This window comes from Mercurialis annua, linkage group LG5 (genome assembly GCF_937616625.2).
Source record: "Mercurialis annua linkage group LG5, ddMerAnnu1.2, whole genome shotgun sequence".
Taxonomy (NCBI): Eukaryota; Viridiplantae; Streptophyta; class Magnoliopsida; order Malpighiales; family Euphorbiaceae; genus Mercurialis; species Mercurialis annua.
In genome coordinates this window covers 35670269-35679329 of record NC_065574.1, presented here as the reverse complement: position 1 = coordinate 35679329, position 9061 = coordinate 35670269, and the positions used below count along the sequence as shown (strand labels likewise).

The following is a 9061-nucleotide window of genomic DNA, read 5'->3' as shown; positions in this document are numbered from 1 at the left end:
ATATGGTTTATTCACATTTACAACAAATTTGTTGTGCAGGTTCTTACGTACTTTGAAAAATTATGTACGTAACTTAGCTCGACCGGAGGGTTCAATTGCTGAAGCGTATATCACTAAAGAATGTTTGAACTTTTGTTCACTGTATTTTCATGAGGTTGAGACAATATATAATCGCGTTGAGAGAAATAATTTTCCTGTGCAAATAGGAGTGGAAAATGGATTTTCTATATTTTCAAATAATGCAAGACCTTTAGAAGCTACAGAATATAAAACGTTATCCCATTCTGATTTTGAAAAATTGCAGTGGTATGTGCTTAACAATTGTGAGGATGTTGATGAATATCTTAAGTAAGTTATTTTATTTTGAAAAAACAAAGACATTAGAGTTTCAAAATAGCTTTATTTTACACTTTTTATCTAATTTTATAAACGTTGTGCAGGATTCACATTGAAGAATTACAAAAGGAAAGTGTTATAGATGTGCAAAAAAGACACCAGGCAGGATTTGCCAGTTGGTTCAAGGAGTGTGTAAGTATGATGCTATAAAAGTACTAAATATTGAATTATGCCTCTAATTTCACCATTAAACTTATTTTTCAGGTTGGACGCTTACGTGCTACTGGTTTGGTTGCAGCAACAGATCATATATATGCGTTGGGATTAGGTCCTGATATACGAATTGCTAGGTACAGTGGGATAATTGTCAATGGAGTTAGGTTTCACACAGTTGAGCGTGATAATTTTCGTCGGACTCAAAATAATGGAGTTTCAATTACGGGAGAGCATAAGTCGAAAGAAATCGAGTTTTATGGTGTGCTAACAGATATCATTGACCTCCAATATGCTAATGGCAATCATGTTTTCTTGTTTAAATGTGATTGGTGGGATGCTGGCAATAAAAATGGAATTAAAACAGATGGCAACTTAGTTTCTGTTAATGTGAGCCGTAAATAGTATACAGGTGATTCTTTCGTGTTGAGTTCTCAAGTACAGCAGGTTTTTTATGTCAGCGATATGAAAAATGGAGGTCATTGGAAAATTGTGCAAAAATCATTTCACAGGAATATATTTGATGTGCCAGAAAAGGAAAAAGTGTGCAATGAAGATTCAATATTGAATGATGAGCCCTATCAGCAATACGAGGCAGATAATAGTCATGAAGTCGATCAAAATGGTGGTGAAAATTTGGAACTCTTGCATCCTATAGATGTATTACCAGATGAAGTTGATGTTGGTCAAATGTTTCAAGGTCAAAACTCAAACCCGATTTATTCTAGCGATGAGGAGGATGATACTACGATCAATTATGATGATGCCGACACTGAAGTACTAGAAGACTCAAATGACAGTGACAATGAAGACGAAGACGATGATTGTAATATCCCGTAAAATTTTACATTTTTTTTACATTTAAATTCCGACATTTTTCCCGGTCGTTTTGAAGTAATTTCGATATTAGTGGCTTGGTTCGAGTTGTTTGGTTTGACTGTGATTTGATTGGTTTAACCAATTATATTTTTAAATCAAAAAAAAAAAGTTTATTTGAATTCTCGTTCGAGAATTTGGATTCTCGAACGAGAATCCAAGTTCAGGACTGGTCTCGTTCGAGACCAGGCCATTCTCGAACGGGAATCAGGCCTGCAAGGCCATTCCCGTTCGAGAAACAATGTTTCCCTTGGACCCTTTCGTGTGGCCCTTTTCGATCTCATTTACGGCTCACTTCCCTACGTTATTTTAAGTCGATTTCTTCATAGAAAACCTAGATCACACTGCAAACTAACCCTAGCCACTCTTCTTTCGTTCTTTCGCTGAGTATTGAATCCATAATCATCCTCCAAAGATCGCTGTTCGGTAAGTGTTTATAATTCCTTTGATTTTCAGATTTCATGCTTTGAACACACTTTGGTTTTCTGATCCATGTGAGTTCATTTCTAGATCAAAACTGAAACCGTTTGATCTCAGACGTTCTAGACTCAATTCCCTACGTTTCTCTATCTCGGTTTTGCTAAACGGTACGTAATCGATCTCGTTTCAATCGCCGTACTGTTTCCGTTTTAAAGCTTTATAAATTCTGTTTTGAGTTTGTATGTTTACTGCCGAACTCTTTTCCTTCCTTTGCTTATGATTTCACTTGTTTATGATCATAATCTCTTGGGTTGTTAGTAGTTTAAGCGTTCGATAAGTAACGATCCATCGTTTCCATTTTGCCCATCGTTCACACTTGGATTGTTTTTGCCGAATCTATATTCCTTTAGCTGTTAACATTTTAATTGTTTATGGATCCTAGTTGAGACTAAATCGGATGTTGGTTGAATGTTTAGGTTATAGATTGATTTGTTTTTAAGTTTGGAAGTTTGTTCTTGGAATAGATTCATATTTGTTCTTCCTAGCTATGGCGGCAGTGAGGTTATTTTTGAATTAAGGTTGATGGTGGCTAATAAGCCACTTTGACCATTAGCTTGTTATGTTTGAATCAATTATATCCTTTAAGTTAGATTTTAGTTTTGTTTGATAATAACTTGAAATTAAATTTGATTTATAATTATTAAGTTGAAAACGATAGCTATTTATTATTTGGCTAATATAATTACTCGGGTAATTTTATTTATTTAAGAATATCAAATTGACATAAAATTGGCTAAATTACAAATTAGCCCTTGAATATGTTTTCTTTTATTAATTAAGTGGATTTTTGGTTGGTGACTTATTATTTGTTTAAATTATAAATAAAGGTGATTAAATTGATTTTAAATACCTTTTTGGCAAAAGTACAGTTTAGTCCCTAATTGGTTAAAGTTCAATTTAGTCCCTAAACCTTTATTAACTTAAAATGATTAAGTTTTGATTTGTAACTTGGGTTACTTAGAATTGAAGTTGTTGAGTTCCGCTTTTAAAATGGAATATTATTTTAAATTGTTTTATAAATATAAACTCGGGTTTATATTTGATAAACGTTTGGAGTCGGATTAGACTTGAGTCATCCGACAAGTGAGGTTAGCCTGGTAGTTAATGATAACTCGGTTAACCCACTATTTGGAAATTATTTATTATTTAAAGTTATTAAATAATATTTATAAATTGGATTTTAAGCGAGAACTCAATAGACTTATATTATTTGGGCTTTATTACTTAATGGGTATTTTTGTGTGTTCTGGCTTGTTTATTTCCGACGTGCTAATTGTGCTAGTCCTATGTGGTGTTTAGTACTCCCTAGAGTTAGGGTCTATTTTTAATAATTATTTTATTTGTCTAGACCCGTCTATTGTTCGTGCTCCAGAGGCGAACCAGGATTAGTTGCTTGCCGGTATTCACGTGGATTAGCAAGCAGTGAGTTTATATTTACTATTTACCGCTTTATTAAGTAAATTGTTATTTTAATATTAAATATATATATTGTACGTATATTTCGAACTATTTTTGTATTATGGCTCTTAGTTGGAACATGCTACCTAATGGGCATCATTAGGACTGCGTGCGCACCGGTATTGATCTGGGTAAGGTATATATGGAAATGTGGTAACTCGGTGTGAGCATAGCTCTCGGGACCAAGTAGAGTAACTCGGTGTAGCTCAGCTCTCGGGACTCTGGTATAAGTGTGGTCAGTGGTAACTCGGTGTAGCTCAGCTCTCGGGACCAGACCTATTGGATTATGATTATTATTTAGAATTGTGGATTAGGGTTCCAACTATTATCTGTAATATCGTCATTAAATGTTTTAAACGTTTTAAAGGTTTTCCACTTAATAAATGTAAATAGTGGTATGAACTCATCTCAGTATATCTGACCCCGTTGTTTTCCCAATTTTTCCCAGGGTTATGATCTGAGAGAGTCTGGTGATCTCCGCAATTACTTTTCCTCGGAGGTTCCATTTATTTTGATAAACTGTCAAACTATTTTATTCTTAGACCGCAGTAGTTAACTAGACGTCCTTATTATTATTTATTTTGTCGGATTGGTTCGACTGGTTATATTGCTTTGGCATGCAGTATTATTTACATTGATTTATGATGAATCTATTTTAGACTCGGAATTGAATAAGCATGTTATATTAACTGTTGAATATTATAACTGCTAGTTTTAGGCTGAAGTCTCGGTTGCCCTCGAGCATTGGTTTTCTGCAGGTTTATGTGTTTATGAATTAAAGGAAAGGCTAGCTACGGGTTTCGGTACTACATTACCCATACCCTAGCGCCGGTCGCGATTCATGAAAATGGGTCGTGACAAACTTGGTATCAGAGCTTTGGTTTCAAACCAAGGCCATTGCTTGCTAGGTGTTTACTCTGTTAAGTATTGTTGTGTCTTAGGAACTACTGCGGATATAGGTTTCTGTCATGTCTTTTATAACGTCATCTTTTGATTTTTAAAATATTCTGCCTACACCAATAGGATTGCGTCGAGTCAGTCATTATATGTTGATTTGATGCTGTTAAACGTTGATTTTATTTCACTTGGGTGAATATATTATTGCTGTTGATTTCTTGGGAAATCCTATATGTTGCTTGTTTTGTTCATACTTGGGTATGAAATATCTGTGTATTTAAATTGTTCTTGTTCAATCCTTAGGATATGAACAACGCTATTCGTACTCGTGCTCGTGCTGCGGCAGAGCAAGAAGCTGTGGCTGATGATGCGATTTCCATGGAAGTCGATCAGAACGTACCACCAGTTCAGGCTAATGCCGGACGTGGTCGAGGTGGAGGTGCTGGCAGAGGTAGAGGTGCTGGTAGAGGAAGAGGAGCTGGTGCTGGTAGAGGTGGAGCTAGAGGACGCGGTGCAGCAGGTGTTCAGGCACCGAATGTGCAGCAGGCACCAGAGGTGCAACAAGCACCAAACATGCAAGCGTTCGACTTCACTACCTTCTTAGCTGGGATTGTCGAGATGCAGAACAACCAGGCTCTTCTGCAGAATCAGTGTACTGTACTGGGTCAGCTAGCGCAGCAACAGCAACCTCAGGCTGGTGTTGTAGCTGGTGTTGGTGGACTTGCTGGTGTCGGTCACATTCCAACGGACAGAGAGTTGGTGATGATCTACTTGAAGTTGAATCCGACTTCTTTTGATAGTACTGGGGATGCTCTTGACTTTTTGGAGGAATTTGAGTACAACAGTCAGAGGATTCAAGCTTCTGATCGTCAATCAGTGATGCTTGTGGAGATGTCGCTGAAAGGTCCAGCTAAGGACTGGTATTGCGATAACATCAGACCAGTTATGGATACCTTGTCTTGGGCTGATTTTGTGATCAGGTTCAGAGGTTACTATCTACCCTTCTCTGTTACTGAGAGTTTCAGAGAAAAGCTGCTAAATTTGAAGAAGGGGGATAGATCAGTGACAGACTACACTACTGATTTTGTACGTTTGGGGAGGTTTGCTACAGATCTTCAGGGTGATCAAGAGCGAGTGAACGATCGTTATATTAGGGGTTAGGCTCGGAGTTTCTCCCTTTGCTGATAGGGACAAACATGGAGTTTGCCCGGTTAGTGGATAGTGCGCGGCGGATGGAGAATTCGATGGTTCAGTTTGGAACGATCTCTGACCCTTTCCTGAATCAAAAGGGAAAGAGTGACCTTCCTAGTGGGGGGCAGCAGGCCCCAGTGCAGCATAGTAGTGGGAATTACTACAGTGGCTCTTCTCAGGCCAACAGGGGGAGTCGACGGACTCACAACAAAGGGAGGCATAGTGCCAGGAGTGCTCCGTACAGTTCCAGTAGCAGTGGGAGCAACCGTGGTTCAGGACGCGGGTATAGTGGTGGATCGAACATTCCGTTCTGCCAGAATTGCAGACGTAGGCATTATGGTCAGTGCCAGCTAGCTCCTGGAGGTTGTTTCACTTGTGGCCAGCCGGGTCATTTCTCCAGGGAGTGTCCGACATCTGGACAGCAGACGTCTAACTCCAGTGTGGCGCAGTCATCTTATCAGCAGCAGAGACCTGCGTTTACACAGTCTGTAGGGTTCTCTCAACCTGCAGCATCTTTTGGTGGCCAGCGGGGCCGTGGTTCTGGTGGCAGAGGTTTTGGTGGCCGTGGTAACGGCGGTAGAGGTTCCAACGGTTATGGTACTGGGCAGAGTTCGCAGCAACAGCCGCAGGGTCAGGCCAGAGTGTTCGCACTTACTCCTCAGGCTGCGCGTGCATCAAACGCTGTGGTGCAAGGTACCATCCCGATTTCTTTTACTGATGCTTTGGTATTATTTGATGCGGGTGCGACCCATTCGTTTGTTTCTACTTGTTTTGCTGGGAAATTGGGTAGAGCACCATCTGTTTTGAGTGAACCTCTAGCTGTGTCTACACCTATGTCTGAAGGTGTAGTAGTGGACGTCGTCTATCCTTCTTGTCCTGTGGTTATTCAGGGTAGAGAATTATGTGCTGATTTGATTGTACTTGACATTCTTTCTTTTGATGTTATCTTGGGGATGGACTGGTTGTCACGCCACTTTGCTTCTATTGACTGTCGAGGGAAGTCAGTCGAGTTCAGGATTCCAGGTGATCTACCTTTTTCCTTTCAGGGAGAAAAGGCAGAGACACCTAAGAATCTGATTTCCGCCATCAAGGCGAAGCGGATGTTAGGCAAGGGTTGCCAGGGTTTTCTTGCTGTGGTTCGTGATTTGGAGACTAGTAGTGGTGATATGCATAGTGTTCCGATAGTAAATGAGTTCACTGATGTGTTTCCAGAGGAATTGCCTGGATTACCACCTGATCGTGATATTGAGTTTTGCATTGATGTGGTTTCTGGTACAGCTCCGATTTCGATACCGCCGTATCGGATGGCTCCTGCAGAGCTGAAGGAGTTGAAGGACCAGTTACAAGAGTTGTTGGATAGCGGGTTCATCAGACCGAGTACTTCTCCGTGGGGTGCTCCAGTTCTGTTTGTAAAGAAGAAAGACGGTTCCTTTCGATTGTGTATCGACTACAGACAGTTGAACAAGGCTACTGTCAAGAACAGATATCCTCTTTCTCGCATTGATGATCTGTTTGACCAGTTGCAGGGTGCGAAGTGTTTTTCCAAGATTGATTTGAGGTCTGGGTATCATCAGCTTCGGATCCGTGATGCAGATGTGCCTAAGACTGCTTTTCGGACTCGTTATGGACATTTTGAGTTTCTGGTTATGTCCTTTGGTCTGACGAACGCACCAGCAGCGTTTATGGATATGATGAACAGAGTGTTCAAGCCGTTTTTGGATCAATTTGTGATCGTCTTCATTGATGACATATTGATCTATTCTCGGAGTGAGGAGGAGCATGCTTATCATTTGAGGACTATACTACAGACGTTGCGTGAGCATCAGTTGTATGCTAAGTTCTCAAAATGTGAGTTCTGGTTGGATCAGGTTACCTTTCTAGGACACGTGGTGTCGAAAGATGGGATCAAGGTTGATCCGAAGAAGATTGAGGCGGTCATGGATTGGCAAAGGACAAGGTCAGTTACCGAGATCAGAAGTTTTCTGGGTTTAGCTGGTTACTATCGTCGGTTCGTGCAAGATTTCTCCAGAATATCTGCACCTTTGACTAAACTGACACAGAAGGGTGTCAAGTTTGAGTGGACTGACAAGTGCGAGGCGAGCTTTGAGAAGCTCAAGGAGATTTTGACTACAGCTCCGGTGTTGGCATTGCCTTCTGACATTGATGGTTTCACAGTGTATTGTGATGCGTCTCGGATTGGGTTGGGTTGCATTCTGATGCAACATGGACAGGTGATTGCCTATGCTTCCAGACAGTTGAAGAAGCATGAGGTGAATTACCCTACGCATGATTTAGAGTTGGCAGCTGTGGTTTTTGCGCTGAAAATTTGGAGGCATTATTTGTATGGTGCTACTTGTGAAATTTTCACTGATCATAAGAGTCTGAAATATATCTTTGATCAGAGAGAGTTGAACTTGAGGCAGAGGAGGTGGCTAGAGTTGTTGAAAGACTACGACTGTACTATTCAGTACCATCCTGGTAAGGCTAATGTGGTAGCCGATGCGTTGAGTCGCAAGTCTTCGGGCAGTTTGGCTCATATTTCGGAGATTGGGCGTAGACCCATGGTGAGAGAGTGGCACAGTTTGATAGCTTCGGGCTATGGTTTGCAGATTTCTCAGGCTGGATGTTTGTTAGCACAGCTACAAGTGCAACCTATTTTGATTGATCGGATCAAAGCTTTACAAGCTGAGGATTCACAGTTGAAACTGATTATTGAGGAGGTTCAGCAGGATGGAAATCCTGAGTTTACATTTGTGGATGGTGTTCTGAGACATGGTTCGAGATTGTGTGTTCCGGATTCAGATGGTTTGAGGGACCAGATTCTGGAAGAAGCGCACAAGTCTGCTTATAGTGTTCATCCGGGTTCTACTAAGATGTACCATGATCTTAAGGGTACCTACTGGTGGAGCGGGATGAAGAAGGATGTCGCTGAGTATGTTTCTAAGTGTCTGACTTGCCAGCAGGTGAAGCTGGAACATCAGAGACCTTTTGGCTATCTGCAACCACTACCTATTCCAGAGTGGAAGTGGGAGCGGATTGCTATGGATTTTGTGGTTGGTTTACCACGTACTCGACAGGGATACGATTCCATCTGGGTGATAGTTGACCGTATGACCAAGTCAGCTCATTTCCTTCCGATTAAGGTTTCGTATACTGCTTCGAGGTTGGCTCAGTTGTACATCGACAGGATTGTCAGTTTGCATGGTGTACCGGTTTCTATTGTTTCAGACAGAGGTTCTGTGTTTACTTCGAGGTTCTGGAAAGCGTTACAGGAATCCTTAGGTTCTCGGTTGGATTTCAGTACAGCTTTTCATCCTCAGACTGACGGTCAGTCTGAGAGGACTATTCAGACGTTGGAGGATATGCTCAGGATGTGTGTTCTCGATTTTCAGGGTAGCTGGGATACTCATTTGCCGTTGATTGAGTTTTCTTATAACAACAGTTACCACGCGAGTATCGAGATGGCGCCGTATGAGGCTTTGTACGGGCGCAAGTGTAGATCTCCTATCTGTTGGGAGGAGGTCGGAGAGCGTAAACTCTCGGGAGCGGAGATTATTCAGATTACCTCAGAGAAGGTACCGTTGATTAAGCGGAGGTTAGAGACTGCTTT

At 41.0% G+C, this 9061-nt stretch overlaps 1 long non-coding RNA gene across 1 annotated transcript; it reads left to right on the top strand.

Annotated features, from left to right (window-relative positions):
* The first annotated feature begins 258 nt into the window (after positions 1-258).
* On the top strand, positions 259-772 carry LOC126683331 (uncharacterized). The gene is made up of 3 exons (XR_007641705.2): positions 259-348; positions 441-528; positions 601-772. It is a non-coding gene; the product is annotated as an uncharacterized LOC126683331 (long non-coding RNA).
* The last annotated feature ends 8289 nt before the right edge of the window (positions 773-9061 follow it).